The sequence below is a fragment of the Gopherus evgoodei genome, chromosome 8 (genome assembly GCF_007399415.2).
Source record: "Gopherus evgoodei ecotype Sinaloan lineage chromosome 8, rGopEvg1_v1.p, whole genome shotgun sequence".
NCBI lineage: Eukaryota > Metazoa > Chordata > Testudines > Testudinidae > Gopherus > Gopherus evgoodei.
The window spans coordinates 42,267,691-42,283,493 of NC_044329.1; the positions used below are offsets into that span (position 1 = coordinate 42,267,691).

Below are 15,803 nucleotides of genomic sequence, written 5' to 3' on the forward strand. Positions count from 1 at the left end.
TGGCAGCCTGTAAGTTCCCCTCTCCAGCAGCCAATTGTAATGTTATGGAAGTTAAACTATTTCCTAGGACATGTGCAGTGTGTATTGGAAAAGGGGTAAAAGGAATGTAAACAAAACATGGTACTTAATTAAAATCCTGTTAGGGTTCCAAAAGGAGACACAGTGTGTTAGAGTATCAGAGGGGTAGCCGTGTTAGTCTGGATCTGTAAAAGCAGCAAAGAATCCTGTGGCACCCTGTAGACTAAAAGACGTTTTGGAGCATGAGCTTTCGTGGGTGAATACCCACTTCTTCAGATGCATGTCAGTGTGTTAGAGGTTGTGAACCCTTGAAACATTTCAGTTTGGGGTTAGAGCCTTGATTCTTTTTGTAACTATATTATTTTAAACTTTTAATGACTATGAGTCGCTAAAATGTGTGACACATAGTGTTCAACCACCTCCTGGGGTAATATTTAAACCATCCAATAGCATCTACAAACTCCTGAGGTTTTATTTCATTTAATATTAATCAGAGCTTCACATCTCCACCCAACCTCGTTACTGTGGGTGTACATCCATCAAACTGATGGAAACAAAGGTGGACTACAGACTCCTTAAGGCAAAGGAATCATCCTTGCTATTCAGTGGGGGTATGTTTAAACCATCAGCTCAACAGGTGGAGACAGCTCTATTGTACTCAAACATCCCCGTTTTATATATAATATAGAAGCTTTTTTATTTGCTTTTATTTTAAATGCATTTTTTGTTTTTTTCCCCCCACAAGAGTCTACTACACACCTTTCAGCTTTTGCTGTAAATGAGTCTTTTATACAAAGACACAAGAGCTAGGTTCTCACAAACTATTTTTGTATTTATTTAAAAGACATACATCTCCTTGACAACAAACCAGGATGCTCCATAAAAATATTTATCTTATTTAAGCGCCACACAGACCTTCTAACAGAAATACAGCTAGTTATAGGCACCAAGTTTTATATCACGTTTGTTCCCTCACCGTTCTCTAACTTAATCTTTTTAGATTTCTTACAAATGTTTTTTCCTAAGCAGGGCTCTGTAACTTTTTGTGCAGCCCAGACGATCAGTATAATGCTTTGAGCAGACATCCTCCAGTTTGGTCATTTTTAAAAAAATACTGTCAGGGTCTCGACCGAATTGCACAACATTTACCAAGGTCACCCCTTGTGCTAAATGTTCTTGAGTTAAGCACAGTTATTGCATTGCATAATCTGTGGCAATAGTGTTCAAAAAACTTTTAAAACACAGTTCAGCACAGGGGTCCTGGAGCTTGCAGTTTATAGCCTCAGAAGTTCAAGTCTCACAGTCATGGCACAGCCCTCAGGACTGGTGTTGAGCAAAAACAAGACAGGTCCGGTTCATCTTTCTCGTCTGATGCAACGCTGTCCAGGGCCCCCAGGTTCTCTAGAAAGACGCTGTTGACCTGTCAAGAGATTTTCATAAAAGAAACAATTGTAAGCCCCCACTGCTTATTTTTAGATTTATGCACTCCCGGGTTGGTTCCTGACCCCATTACACATCATCCTCGACTGTCACTTCTTAATTGTTCATTTACGTGAGTGATGTGTTTTCCGTTCAACTTGTCCACCAGTGACTCCCAAAAGCCTCCTCAGCTTCCTCCATAGTGGTGGACAACAAGAGGCCATTCCAATCATAGGTCTTCCTCATGAATTCTTAAGTTTCAGGGTTGGGTTCCAATGTATCTAGCAACGGCTGGGCCAAAGGGCTCCTCTCAGCCGCTCTCTCCCCTCTTCCTCCTTGGAACTTTAGCTCATGTAGTTCTTTCTCTGCAGGTGGCTGAAACCCTCAGAGCTAAAACAAATTGGGAAGCTCTCATTTCTAAAATACACATTCTTGAAATGAGATGGCCTCTTCCATATGGCACTGAGACTTACAGAGTGGTGGTGGTGCACTATGATTGGTAGAGGGTGATGGGAAGAGTTCTTAGAGGGTTCACATGACACCCCTTGTTTCAGGGCATGTATCTATTTTGACCCTGGAAGTAATATCTCAGTGGGCGGGTCTTAGGGTGACCAGTGGGTTAACAGGTTGAGGGAGGAGCCAATGTTTGATTGCTATAAGCCCCTTATACTAATTTCCATTACTTTCATCCACTTTTGCAGGGAACAACAGTGAGGGAGGAAATGATCAGGATGTGCCCTCAGCAGGGGACAGTACAAACAGCACACAGCAAAGTGGTTCCTAGAATGTCTCCTTGTGACACACATTAGCCTGGGATACCACTGCTGAAATGGAAGCACTAACATCACATATCTTCAGTGGGAGTGTGAACATGGTAATGTATGTGTATCATGCTCTATAGGTGTGTCCAGCACAGCCCAGTCCTCAATTATGCGAAAGTATAAACATAGCCTTTGGCATGGGGTTGTTTGCTTGTTTGTTTTTGCAGCTTCCAATTTATTCTACAATATACTCACTGTACTGTCACTCTGGAACTGCTGAGGTGGTAGTTAAATAGTGCCTTTCTACTGTCCAAGTGGCCTGTGACAGGGCGGCAGAGGATAAGCCAGCAATCTCCACACCAATAATGTCCATAGTGATCCTGGGAGTAACGTTCCTTTATTTGTTAAGGTAAATAAAACTGAGTTCCTAGCATTGTGGACTTTTCCAGACTTCCCTTTTTTAAAGATAGGCGCTATATTTGCCTTTTTCCAATTGTCCAAGACTTTCTCCAAGCACCATGAGTTTTCAAAGTGACTCTGCAAGCACATTAGCCAACTCCCTCAGCGCCCGTAGATGCATTGCATCCAGCCCCATGGACTTATGCATGTCCAGCTTTTCTAAATAGTCCTTAACCTGTTCTTTCACCACTGAGGGCTGCTCACCTCCTCCCCAAAGTGTGTTGCCCAGTGCAGCAGTCTGGGAGCTGATCTTGTCTGAGACGATCAAGGCAAAAAAAGCATTGAGTACTTCAGCTTTTTCCACATCATCTGTCACTAGGTTGCCTCCTCCATTTAGGGGCAGCTCTAGACATTTTGCCACCCCAAGCATGGAGGGTCTGCTGGTCCCACGGGACCATCAGACTCTCCACAGGCACCCCTGCAGGAGGTCCACAGAAGCCACAGGATCAGTGGACTTTCCGTAGGCAAGCCGCTGAAGCTACCCTGCCTGTCGCCCTAGTGGCAACCGGCAGAGCGCCTCCCGCGGCTTGCCACCCCAGGCACGCACTTGGAGCGCTGGTGCCTGGAGCCGCCCCTGCCTCCATTCAGTAAAGATCGCATACTTTCCTTGACCTTTTTCCTGTTGCTAACATCATAGGCGCCAACTTTTCCCAGCTCCGGTGGGTGCTCGCGTGCCCTCTGCCCTGCCCCATCTACACCCTTGCCCCACCCTGCCCCCATTCCAACCCCTTTCCCAAATTCCCTGCCCCAACTCCGCCCCCTCCCTGCCCCTATTGGATCCCTTTCTCAAATCCTTGCCCAAGCCCTGCCTCTTCCCCAAGCACATCGCACTCCCTCTCCACCCCTCTTCTAGCCACACAAAACAGCTGTTTTGCGGCACAAGCACTGGGAGCTAGGGGGGAAAGCTGGTATGAAGCATTCTCAGGGGAAGAGATGGAGCCAGAGCAGAGGTGGAGCCGAGAGGGGAACCCACCAATTTTTCCCCACGGGTGCTCCAGCTCCGGAGTACCCAAGGAGTCCGCACCTATGGCTAACATATCTGTAGAAACCCTTCTTGTTACCCTTTGCATCCCTTGCTAGCTCCAAGTTTAACTATGCTGTAGCATTTCTGATTAAACTCCTGCATGCTCAAACAATATGTTTATACTCCTCCTTAAGCATCTATCCAAGTTTCCACTTCTTGTAAGCTTCCTTTTTTGTCTTTAAGCTCACTGAAAAATTCTCTGTTAAGCCAAGATGGTCGCCTGGCATATTTGCTATTCTTTCTGAACATCAGGATGGTTTGTTCCTATGTCCTCAATAAGGCTTCTTTAAAATACATCTAGCTCTCTTGGACTCCTTTCCCCCTCGTATTAGCCTCCGAGGGGAGCCTGCTCATCAGTTCCCTTAGAGAGTCAAAGTCTGCTTTTCTGAAGTCCAGGGTCCATATTCTGCTGCTCTCCTTTCTTCCTTTTGTTAGAATTTTAGCATCTCCTAACTATTGTGTTCTTGACTTTTCATCTTCAATAATGTTCTTCTAACATACTTTACTTGTATGTAACATCTATATAAATGGGATATACATCTGGCTGGATTAGGGATTCTATAGTCACAATATTATGGAGTTTTCTGAATGTATTAAAACTGTACTGTCTTAATGTTGTATTTGTGTACTTATACATTTAGAATTGTAAGAATGAAGAAAACCTTTCTGCAATACTATTGTTTAGATCTGACATACACAAGAAAACAAAAATATGAGTCCTGATGAGAGCAAAGCAGATTTAGGCCAGACAGAATCCTGTGGATTTTAAGAGTTTGTTCTGATTTTTAACAGCGTAAGCATAAGAACTGTGCATGTGTAAGAAATTGCAGAGAGACCGTGTTTAGTGTTGCACCTGTGTGAGAAACTGCAGGGTAACTGTGTTTATGAGAAAAAGAAAAGATAAAATAACTTAAAATCTAGAAAAGACTGGTCTGAACTTACACTAACCCTGTACTGAAAGGGCAAGAGAGCTAACATGGAAATGAGAGACTAATGCAAATGTATATGAAAAACATAACAAAAAGTTATAAATAAGTTTGTGTAACAAAGAAAGGTTGAAGCTGTATGGTCTGGTGCTGGAGGAAACTGTGATGAGCTCATTCCAGTGAGCTTGTGAGTAACTGTGTTTTGCTGAGTGTTTTTGCCTTAATAAAGATATGTTCAATCCATTTGCTGAATAAGAGAATTTCAATCCAACACTTCTCATACCAAAATAGCTGCTCGCTATTTTACAAAACTTCCAAAAAATTTTAGGCTGAGGAGCAGCAAGGGGAATTCCTGCTCAAACAAAAAAAATTGGAAAGAAGATTTAAAATTAAAGTGGCCCCCCCGATATAGCTCTATATTTGCCATTGCAGTTCTGTAATATACATTGTATCTGTTTTAAACAGGATTAAGATAAGTGGAGGTTTCCTTTGAGCTTGCCTTTAATTGCACATTAAGTGTAGACCTTGCACGGAGGATAAGAGACATGATGCAGTAGTCAGAGAATCCAGACTACTTCATATACTAACAAATAGTAAGTTGGAGGAGCAGGTTCCTAGACATTGGACAGACCCTCTCTGCCTTGCCCCAGAATGATCCATTTCTGAAAGTGTCTTTGTGACAAGTGAAAGGAGACTATTTTTTTAAGTAATGATGAATCCATGGTGGCTCGATTAGCTGTAAACTAAATATTAGCTATGTGTTTCAGTTGGTTAATGAATATGAGTCTGCATAGCCAAGGACTCATGATGTGTAGTCAACTTGCAAGAGCACATACACAATGCCTGGACGGATCATGCGGCCTGTTTCACCAACAGATAGGCATAGAAGAATATGGAAGTTATCTGATGCTGCTGCAAGGACCTGCCTTGATATCCTGATGAACATTTGGGTATTTCTTTGTATTGAATATTAACTCTATTAGGGTACGTCTTCACTACCCGCCGTATTGGCGGGTAGCAATCAATTGCTCGGGGATCGATGTATCGCGTCTCATCTAGACGCGGTATATCAATCCCGTAACACGCTTATATCGATTCCGTAACACCACCAAGCCAAACGGAGTTGCGGAATCGACAGGGGGAGCCGCGGACATTGATCCTGCGCCGTGAGGACGGTGAGTAATTCAATCTTAGATACTTCGACTTCAGTTACGTTATTTACGTAGCTGAAGTTGTGTAACTAAGATCAATTTTCCCCCATAGTGTAGACCAGCCCTTAGAGCTGGTATTAAGTGAACCCCTCTGTCTTCTCTTTTCTGCTGTTACACACCTTTAAAAAGATGCCTGTGTCAGTTCAGGGAGCTCTAGCCTAGAAAAGAGTGTATAGCAGTCCTTTTCCAATTGTCACAGCCAGAGAGACCGGGGTGAGAGAGCAGCCAGCTAGACTCCCTGACCACAGCAGTTACTGAAGAGAGTCATGGACCCCAGAGCTGAGCTGAGAATAGACAGATACTCAGTCTTCTCAATTAGTGTTTGCTTACTCTCTTGCCCACTGAAATGCATGGGTCTGTGGGAAGCCCTGGGGAGCAAAGGGAAGGCTGGAGCAGTGGAAGCACAATGGCAGAAATCGCTGGGTGGTGGGGAAGGTTGTTGGGCTCAAAACCAACACCAAACTGTATTTAATTTAGTATTATAGTGATTTTTAGTATTATAGTAAAGCAACCATTTGTCTTACACCCATGGGACTGAGCGTACAAGCCCAGGGTCCGGAGCCTGCCAGCAGTAGGGTCTGCCTGTTCTTTCCATGCCCACCCCTTGGACACCAGAAGGGGTCGGAAATCCTTGACCTGACAGCTATAAGAAATTGGGAGGAAAGCACAGAAATCAGTGTCCTCTGAGGCCAGACTGACCTGACCAGGCAAAGCTTTGCAGAGGATTTCTCAATAACAGGAGAAGAGGTGGGGGGAGGGTGCCCTCATTTCCTATTACAAATGTAAAAAAGCATTACAGATATTCTCCTACTACCAACTCCAAAGGCAGACTGTCCCTGACTGCTTCCCAGGCCACGTCTATACTACAGCATAAAATCAAAATTATTAAAACTGGTTTTATAAAACTGGTTTTATAAAATCGATTTTACGCATCCACACTAGGGCACATTAATTCGGTGGTGTGCATCCATGGTCCTGGGCTACCATCGATTTCCGGAGCGGTGCACTCTGGGTAGCTCAGTAAAAGAATGAGACCAATAACTTCGATTTCCGTCCACACTAACCCTAAATCGATATAGTAATATCAATTTTAGGGTTACTCCTCTCGTTGGGGAGGAGTACAGAAATTGATTTTAAGAGCCCTTAAAATAGATTTAAAGTGCCTTGTAGTGTGGACGGGTACAGCGTTAAATTGATTTAACGCTGTTTAAATCGATTTAACGCTGTAGTGTGGACCAGGCCCCACCCATCCCTCCTAAGACTATGCATGCTATGAGTGTGTAGAATTGTGCTAGGTATTGATAAAAGGTTAGAGACTGACAAATACAAAGATGCACTTGGCAGAAATAAGAACAGGAGTACTTGTGGCACCTTAGAAACTAACATATTTATTTCAGCATAAGCTTTCATGGGCTACAGTGAGTTGTAGCCCACAAAAGCTTATGCTGAAATAAATTTGTTAGTCTCTAAAGCTACGTCTACACTACAGCATAAAATCAAAATTACTAAAACCGGTTTTATAAAACTGATATTATAAAATCGATTTTATGCGTACACACTAGGGCACATTAATTCGGTGGTGTGCGTCCATGGTCCTAGGCTACCATCGATTTCCGGAGCGGTGCACTCTGGGTAGCTACAATAAAAGAATGAGACCAATAACTTCGATTTCCATCCACACTAACCCTAAATCGATATAGTAATATCGATTTTAGGGTTACTCCTCTTGTTGGGGAGGAGTACAGAAATTGATTTTAAGAGCCCTTAAAATAGATTTAAAGTGCCTTGTAGTGTGGACGGGTACAGTGTTAAATCGATTTAATGCTGTTTAAATCGATTTAACTGTGTAGTGTGGACCAGGCCTTTTGGTGCCACAAGTACTCCTGTTCTTTTTGCAGAATTTGGCAGAAATGTGAACCACTGCTGTGAAATGCTGGCTGGCTTTTCCCTATTTCTGCAATAGGGATAATGATTCTGAATTTCCTTTGTAAAACATAATGAAAGCAACATATGAAAAGGTCACTGGATGTGCTAATCATTACGGTCTGGCAGTGTGGTACCTAAGAAAGGGCATCCAAGAAGTCTGAATACACTTTGGAAATTGCACTGTGCCATGTATAAAAATAATTACTGTAGTGAAAGGTTTTTAACAAAGAGATTATGGAGGGGGTTGGCAGGACTCCAGGTGTACAAAGTCTGCCAGGGAGCAGTTGAGGTGACACAAAGTGCCACAAATTCTCCCTCTGCTGCAGGATCCAGAATCAGCCAGGGCAGACCACAAGCAGGTCATGGCAACAGAGATGTCATGGGTCATATTCTTTGTCCCACACTAAAGAGATACAAAAGGGCAGCAAATCCAACCAGATAAGGATTCTTCCAAGATAGGGGAATCCCAGCTGGCTTATAGCTAAGATACCAAACTCCATCCCAGCCCCCACTGCAAGAAAAAAAAAGATGCCTTAGGCAAATCATCACTGCCCTCTGGGATTCCCTGGCTGCTGGACAACCCTTTATGGCCACTGTCCATCTTAGAGCTACTTAGGGGTTGATAGAATCTGGCAACATAAAGGTGACACAAAACCACCTCTGTTCCCACACCTGCATGGGTATGTGCCCAGTGCACATTGTCTCATGTTTGTGCCACATCTCACTATCTCAGGGTAGGTCTACACTACAAAATTAGGTTGAATTTATAGAAGTCAGTTTTTCAGAAATTGTTTTTATACAGTTGATTGTGTGTGTCTCCACAAAAAATGCTCAGAGTGCATAAAGTTGGCGGACTGCATCCACAGTACCGAGGCTAGTGTCGACTTCCAGAGCATTGCGCTGTGGGCAGCTGTGGGTAGCTATCCCACAGTTCCTGCAGTCTCCACTGCCCAGTGGAATTCTGGGTTGAGATCCCAATGCCTGATGGGGCAAAAACAGTGTCGTGGGTGATTCTGGGTACATGTCATCAGGCTCCCCCTCCCTCCTTCCATGAAAGCAATGGCAGACAATCCTTTCATGCCTTTTTTCCTGGGTTACCTCTGCAGATGCCATACCACAGCAAGCATGGAGCCCACACAGCTGACTGTCAGTGTAAGTCTCCTGGGTTCTGTCACGTGGGACTGCATTGCTACACAGCAGCAGCTCATTGCCTTTTGGTAGCAGATGGTGTGTTACAATGGGTAGCCATTGTTATTGTACCCCTGGGTGCTCTTTTAACCAACCTAGGTGAGGTCAATCGGGGCGCCCGGGCAGACATGGGAGTGGCTCATCCAGGTCACACACATCTGTCAAGCACTGAAGAGATGACGATGGCTAGCAGTCCTACTGCACTGTCTTCTGGCAAGCAGCCAGGAGATGATGATGGCTAGCAGTCATAATACAGCATCTTCTGCCGAGCACCCGGGAGATGATGATAGCTAGCAGTCAGACTGCACTGTCTGCTGCCAGCCTAAGGATGTAAAAGATAGATGGAGTGGCTCAAAACTAGAAACAGACCTCACTTGTTTTGTATTCATTTGCTTCCTCTCTTTGTGAAATCAATGGCCCACTAAACCCAGGGTTTTGAGTTCAATCCTTGAGGGGGCCATTCTATGTGACAGTTTGTGTTTATTCTTCAAAGCCACCCCATTTGTGGATTTTAATTCCCCGTATGCCATGTCATCAGTTGCCCCTCCCTCTGTCAGAGCAGACAATTGTTTCACATCTTTTTTTCAGCCCAGATACCATAGCACTGGGATCATGGAGCCCGCTCAGATCAGCACAGCAATTATGAGCACTGTAAACACCACACACATTATCCTGGAGTATATGCAGAACCAGAAGCTGACAAAGCAAAACTAGGCGAGGAGGCGACGGCAGCACAGTGATGAGAACAGACATGGACACAGACTTCTCAAAAAGTATAGGTCCCAGCAATACGCACGTCATGGTGTTAATGGGGCAGGTTCATGCTGTGGAATGCCGATTCTGGGGCTGGGAAACAAGCACAGACTGGTGGGACCGCATAGTGTTGCGGGTCTGGGATGATTCCCAGTGACGGCAAAACCTTTGCATGCATAAGGGCACTTTCATGGAGTTTTGTGACTTGCTTTCCCCTGTCCTGAAGTGCCAGAATACCAAGATGACAGCAGCCCTCATAGTTGAGAAGCGAGTGGCGATAGCCCTGTGGAAGCTTGCAATGCCCGACAGCTACCGGTCAGTTGGGCATCAGTTTGAAGTGGGCAAATCTACTTTGGGGGCTGCTGTGATCCAAGTAGCCAACGCAATTAAAGAGCTGCTGATATCAAGGATAGTGACTCTGGGCAATGTGCAGGTCATAGCGGATACCTTTGCTGAAATGGGATTCCCTAACTGTAGTGGGGCGATAGATGGAACCCATGTCCCTATCTTGGCATCAGAGCACCAAGCCAGCGAGTACATAAACCGAAAGGGGTACTTTTCAATGCTGCTGCAAGCAGTGGAGGATCACAAGGGACGTATCACCAACAGCAACGTGGGATGGCCAAGAAAGGTACATGACGCTCACATCTTCAGGAACTCTGGTCTGTTTCAAAAGCTGCAGGATGGGATTTTCTTCCCAGATCAGAAAATAACCATTGGGGATGTTGAAAGGCCTATAGATACCCTTGGGGACCCAGCCTACCCCTTAATGCCATGGCTCATGAAGCCATACACAGGCAGCTTGGACAGTTGTCATAACATTTCTTCCTAGATCTGGACCTTAGCGTCCAAAATATGGGTGTTAGCATGAAAACTTCTAAGCTTAGTTACCAGCTTGGACCTGGTAATTGCTGCCACCAGCCAGGAATTATACAGTGCCTAGCTCACTGTGGTCTCCCCAAAACCTTCCCTGGGGGACCCCCAGATTCAGATGCCTTGAGTCTTACAACAAAGGGAAATAACCCCCTCCCCTTGTTTCCTTGTTACTTCCTCCCAGGCTCCCCTCCCTGGACGACCCTAGGAGATTCCCTGCTTCCAGTCCTTGAAACACAAGTACCGAGAGAGCTAATCTCTCTTCCCCCTCACCCAGAGGGTATGCAAAGTCAGGCTTAGTAAATCTAACACAAAGAGATTTTCCCCTTGACTTCTTCCTCCCACCAATTCCCTGGTGAGCTGCAGACTCAATTCCCTGGAGTCCCCACTAAAGAAAAACTCCAACAGATCTTAAAAAGAAAGCCTTATATAAAAAGAAAGAAAAAGACATTAAAAATAGGCTCTGTATTAAGGTGACAATATACAGGGTCAATTGCTTAAAGGAAAAAAAATGAATAAACAGCCTTATTCAAAAAGAATACAATTTAAAACATTCCAGCAGCTACACACATGTAAATACAAAAACAATATAAACCTATTGTCTTACTATCCTTGTACTTATAACTTGGAAACAGAAGATTAGAAAGCCTGGAGATAGAAAAATCACTCTCAGAGACGAGAGGGCACAGACCCAAGACAAAGAACTCACACCCAAAACTTCCCTCCACCCAGATTTGAAAAAGTCTTGTTTCCTGATTGGTCCTCTGGTCAGGTGTTTGGTTCCCTGTGTTAACCCTTTACAGGTAAAAGAACATTAACCCTTAGCTATCGGTTTATGACAACAGTAGTCAGGAGCTGTTCAGCTATAGGCTGAGCAAGTGCAGAATGGTGGTAGAAATGTGCATTTGGACATTTAAAACTGCACTGGCACAACTTACTGACTTGCATAGACCTCAGCGAAACCAATATTCTCATTGTTATTATACGAGCTTTGCGCTCCACAATATCTGTGAGAGTAAGGGGGAAGATGTTTATGGCGGGGTGGGAGGCTGAGGCAAATCGCCTCGCTGCTGATTGAGCACAGCTAGACACTAGGGCGGTTAGAAGAGTACAGGAGGGCATGGTGCATATCAGAGAATCTTTGAAAACCAGTTTCATGACTGGACAAGCTATGGTGTGAAAGTTCTGTTTGTTTCTCCTTAATGAACCACCTCCCCCCTTGGCTCACTCTACTTCCCTGTAAGCTAGCCCCCTTCCCCTCTCCGCTTCGATCACCGCTTGCAGAGGCAATAAAGTCATAGTTGCTTCATATTCATGCATTCTTTATTAATTCATGACACAAATAGGGGGCTAACTGCCAAGATAGCCCATGAGGGGTGGGGGAGGAGGGAAGTACAAGGCCACATTGCACTTAACAAAAACTTATTGAAGGCAAGCCTTCTGGTGCTTGGGAAATCCTCTGGGGTGGAGTGGCTGGGTGGCCGGAGGGCCCCCCCCCATTCTTGGGTGTCTGAGTGAGGAGGTCTGGAACTTGGGGGAAGAGGGCTGTTGGTTACACAGGGGCTGTAGTGGCGGTCTGTGCTCCTGCTGCCTTTCCTGCAGCTCAGCCATACGCTGGAGCATATGAGTTTGCTCTTCCAGCAGCCTGAGTATCAACTCTTGCCTTCTGTCAGCAAGCTGACACCACCTATCATCTTCAGCCTGCCACTTCTCCTCACATTCATATTGTGCTTTCCTGCACTCTGACATTGTTTGCCTCCACACATGCTGCTGTGCTCTGTCAGTGTGGGAGGACAGCAGGAGCTCAGAGAACATTTCATCTCAAGTGCATTTTTTTTCACCTTCTAATCTTCATGAGCCTCTGCAAAGGAGAAACATATGCAGCTGGTGGAGGAAAAGAGAGAGTGATAGCTAAAAAGACACATTTTAGAGAACAATGGGTACACTCTTTCACGTTAAACCTTGTTGTTCACATTACACAGCACATGTGCTTTCGTTACAAGGTCTCCTTTTGCCTCTTGTATTGAGGGCCTGCTGGTTTGGTGTGAGAGGTCACTCATGCGTCACCCCTCCCTCCACCACGTGGCTAACAGCGGGGAACATTTCTGTTCAGCCACAGCCAAACAGCTGAGCAGGAACGGGCACCTCTGAATGTCCCCTTAATAAAAGCACCCTATTTCAACCAGGTGACCATAAATGATATCACTCTCCTGAGGATAACACAGCGAGATAAAGAATAGATGTTGTTTGAATACCAGCAAACACTGGGACCATACACTGCCATGCTTTGTTATGCAATGATTTCCGACTATATGCTACTGGCCTGGTGTGGTCAAGTGTCCTACCATGGCGGACGGAATAAGGCTGCCCTCCCCAGAAACCTTTTGCAAAGCCTTTGAGAGTACATCCAGGAGAGATTTATGGAGATGTCCCTGGAAGATTTCCGCTCCATCCTCATACACATTAACAGACTTTTCCAGTAGCTGTACTGGCCGCGAATGCCAGGGCCAATTAATCATTAAACACACTTGATTTTAAACCATGTATTATATTTACAAAGGTACACTCACCAGAGGTCCCTTCTCTGTCTTCAGGGTCTGGGAGCACGTCTTGGTTGGGTTCGAGGGTTACTGGCTCCAGTGTCCAGGCTGAAAAACATATCTTGGCTGTTGGGGAAATCAGCTCACAGCAAGAAAGTGAAGAAACTATCTTCCTCGTCCCAAAAAACCCGTTTCTGTGATGCGTGATTCTCCATTGACAGAGTCAAAAGCACAGGGTTGGGGGAGTGGTGGCTGTACGCCCTAGCATGACATGCAGCTCATCATAGAAGCAGCATGTTTGGGGCTCTGATCCAGAGCAGCCGTTTGCCTCTCTGGTTTTTGGAAGGCACGGATTCATCTCCCCATACGGCAAGCAGATCCCATACCTCCCGTTTGGTCCATGCTGGAGCTCTTTTGCAATCCTAGGACTCCATCATGGTCACCTCTGCTGATGAGATCTGCACTCATCTGCACCTTGCCACACTGGCCAAACAGGAAATGAGATTCAAAAGTTCGTGGGCCTTTTCCTGTCTGCCTGGCCAGAGCATCTGAGTTGAGAGCGCTGTCCAGAGCAGTCACAATGGAGCACTCTGGGATAGCTCCTGGAGGCCAATACCAATCAAATTGCATCCACACTACCCCAAATTTAACCCAGCAAGGCCAATTTCAGCACTAATTTCCTCATCAGAGGTGGAGTAAATAAATTGATTTAAAAAACCCTTCAAGTTGAAAAAAGGGCTTTGTTGTGTGGACAGGTCCAGGCTTAAATCGAGGTAACGCTGCTAAATTCGACCTAAAATTGTAGTGTAGACTAGGCCTCAGTCTAACAGAAATACAGAAAACAGACATAAAAAGCATCAACCAAGCTAGTTATGTGCCAGCTTCGAGGCAGGGTCTGGAAAGAATCTGAGAACAAAGATTTATCAGCACTGGTGTGTCATGCTGTCAGAACAGCCAGACACCCATCGGTGTAGTTTGTTTGAGGAGGGCAATGCCCCTCCTTCCTCCACCCCTCCCCCGAGGCCTGGGCCAGGAGCAGAGTGGATGGTAGAGCTGCTTCTCCTGCTGAGTGCTCGTCTCTGCAGCTGGACACCACCTCTTGGGTCCTAGTGCTGGTCTTCCCATTTTACGTGTGTTGGATGCCCTATATGGCCACCACTCTGTTTTCTGTACAACTGAGGGGGGTAAGGGCATGGAGGATTGGGGGTTCAGGATATGAGGGAAGGAGGGTGAGGTGGGGAGGGAAAGGCAGTGGGAAAGAAAGAGGATGGGATAGGGAGAGGGGAAGAGAAGAGCATAGGGGAATCAGGCAGAGGCATGTAGGAGTGTGGGGAGGAAAGGGGAGGGGGATGGGGAAGGAAGCTGAGCCCTGCTTAGGGGGCGGGGTTTCTCTGCTTAGGTATCCTATAAAAGGTAGCCAGCCAGTCAGGCAGGCAGCGGCATAGAGCGCTGCTGTGGCACACTCCCCTGTAAACAGAGCTGTAAACGGGGGAGTTTCAGTGGGAGTTTACGGGGGAGTGTGCGGGAGAGACTTAGAGACCTAGGCAGAGGAACTGACAGACTAATGAAGGGAGTGGGTGGTGGTCTGCAGGTGTTCTGCTGCCTGTTGGGGGTTTGTTTTGATGTGTGTTTCCTGGACTAACAGGATTTAGGTGGGAAGGCTATGACAGATACAGAGGCAGCAGTGAAAGACACAGTGAAGATGACTGGATGTGGAGGCTGCGGCATGTACATGATCCTGGAGGGGGTACCTGAAAAGAGTTTCATCTGCATGAAGTGCCGCCTGATAAAGCTGATGGAAGAAAAGATCCAAGGACTGGAGATGCAGGTGGAAACTCTGGTAGAGTGTAGAAGAGGGTTCGAGCGGATGATGGAGCAAAGACATGAGGCGGCTGAAGGGATAAGCTCAGACTTGCAGATGGAAACAGGACCAAAGAATTCTGAGGGGACACTGCTAGGTGAGGAAAGTGGATGGCGGAAGCATGTGACTAAGAGAACCAGGCAAAGGAAAAGACGGGCCAGTGAAGGAGAAATAGAGCTCAGGAACAGGTTTGCAGAGTTGGAAAATAAAGGAAGGGCACAGCAGGTGGTCGAAGGTGAGAGGGCAAGGAAGAAGACAGAAGGAGCTAGTCCTATAGGAAGCGGGGAAGAGTCAATAGAGACAACACCAAATGTGAGCCCCAGGAGGATACGGGATGGGTTGCAGAGGACTGCAAGGGACAATAAAAATCGAGAGGACTTGCAGCCAGAGGGAACAGGGGATAGACTGGAGAATCACATCGTCACCAGGAAAAGGCAGGTCTACGTGATTGGGGACTCCTTACGGAGAAGAATAGACAGGCCTGTAACTAGAGCTGATCCGGAGAACAGAAGGATATGCTGTCTGCCGGGTGCTAAGATATGGGATTGGACCTGAGGCTGAAAAGGATCCTAATGGGAGTGGGAAAGAATCCGCTGATTGTCCTTCATGTGGGAACAAATAATATGGCTAGATTCTAGGTGGAAAGTATGAAGGGAGACTATGCCAGACTGGGGAAAACGCTTAAGGAAATCGAGGCTCAGGTGATCTTCAGTGGGATTCTGCCTGTTCCTAGAGAAGGGCAACAAAGGTATGAGAAGATTATGACGATCAACAGATGGCTCAGACAGTGGTGCTATAAGGAGGGCTTTGGGATGTACGGCCATTGGGAAGCATTCATGGACAG

At 45.9% G+C, this 15,803-nt stretch overlaps 1 long non-coding RNA gene across 4 annotated transcripts in view; it reads right to left on the minus strand.

The window, feature by feature from the left end:
* Positions 1-235: 235 nt before the first annotated feature.
* The window catches only part of LOC115655967, a 39,635-nt gene continuing 24,067 nt past the window's right edge, over positions 236-15,803 (minus strand). For 3 of the 4 annotated variants that reach the window (XR_004001553.1, XR_004001551.1, XR_004001550.1), the window contains 2 exons: positions 13,129-13,206; positions 236-1,438 (listed from right to left, as the gene is read on the minus strand). This is a non-coding gene — a long non-coding RNA (uncharacterized LOC115655967). Of the gene's footprint in view, positions 1,439-12,379; positions 12,420-13,128; positions 13,207-15,803 lie in introns of those variants that run through there. The other variant, XR_004001552.1, reaches the window with a different exon arrangement.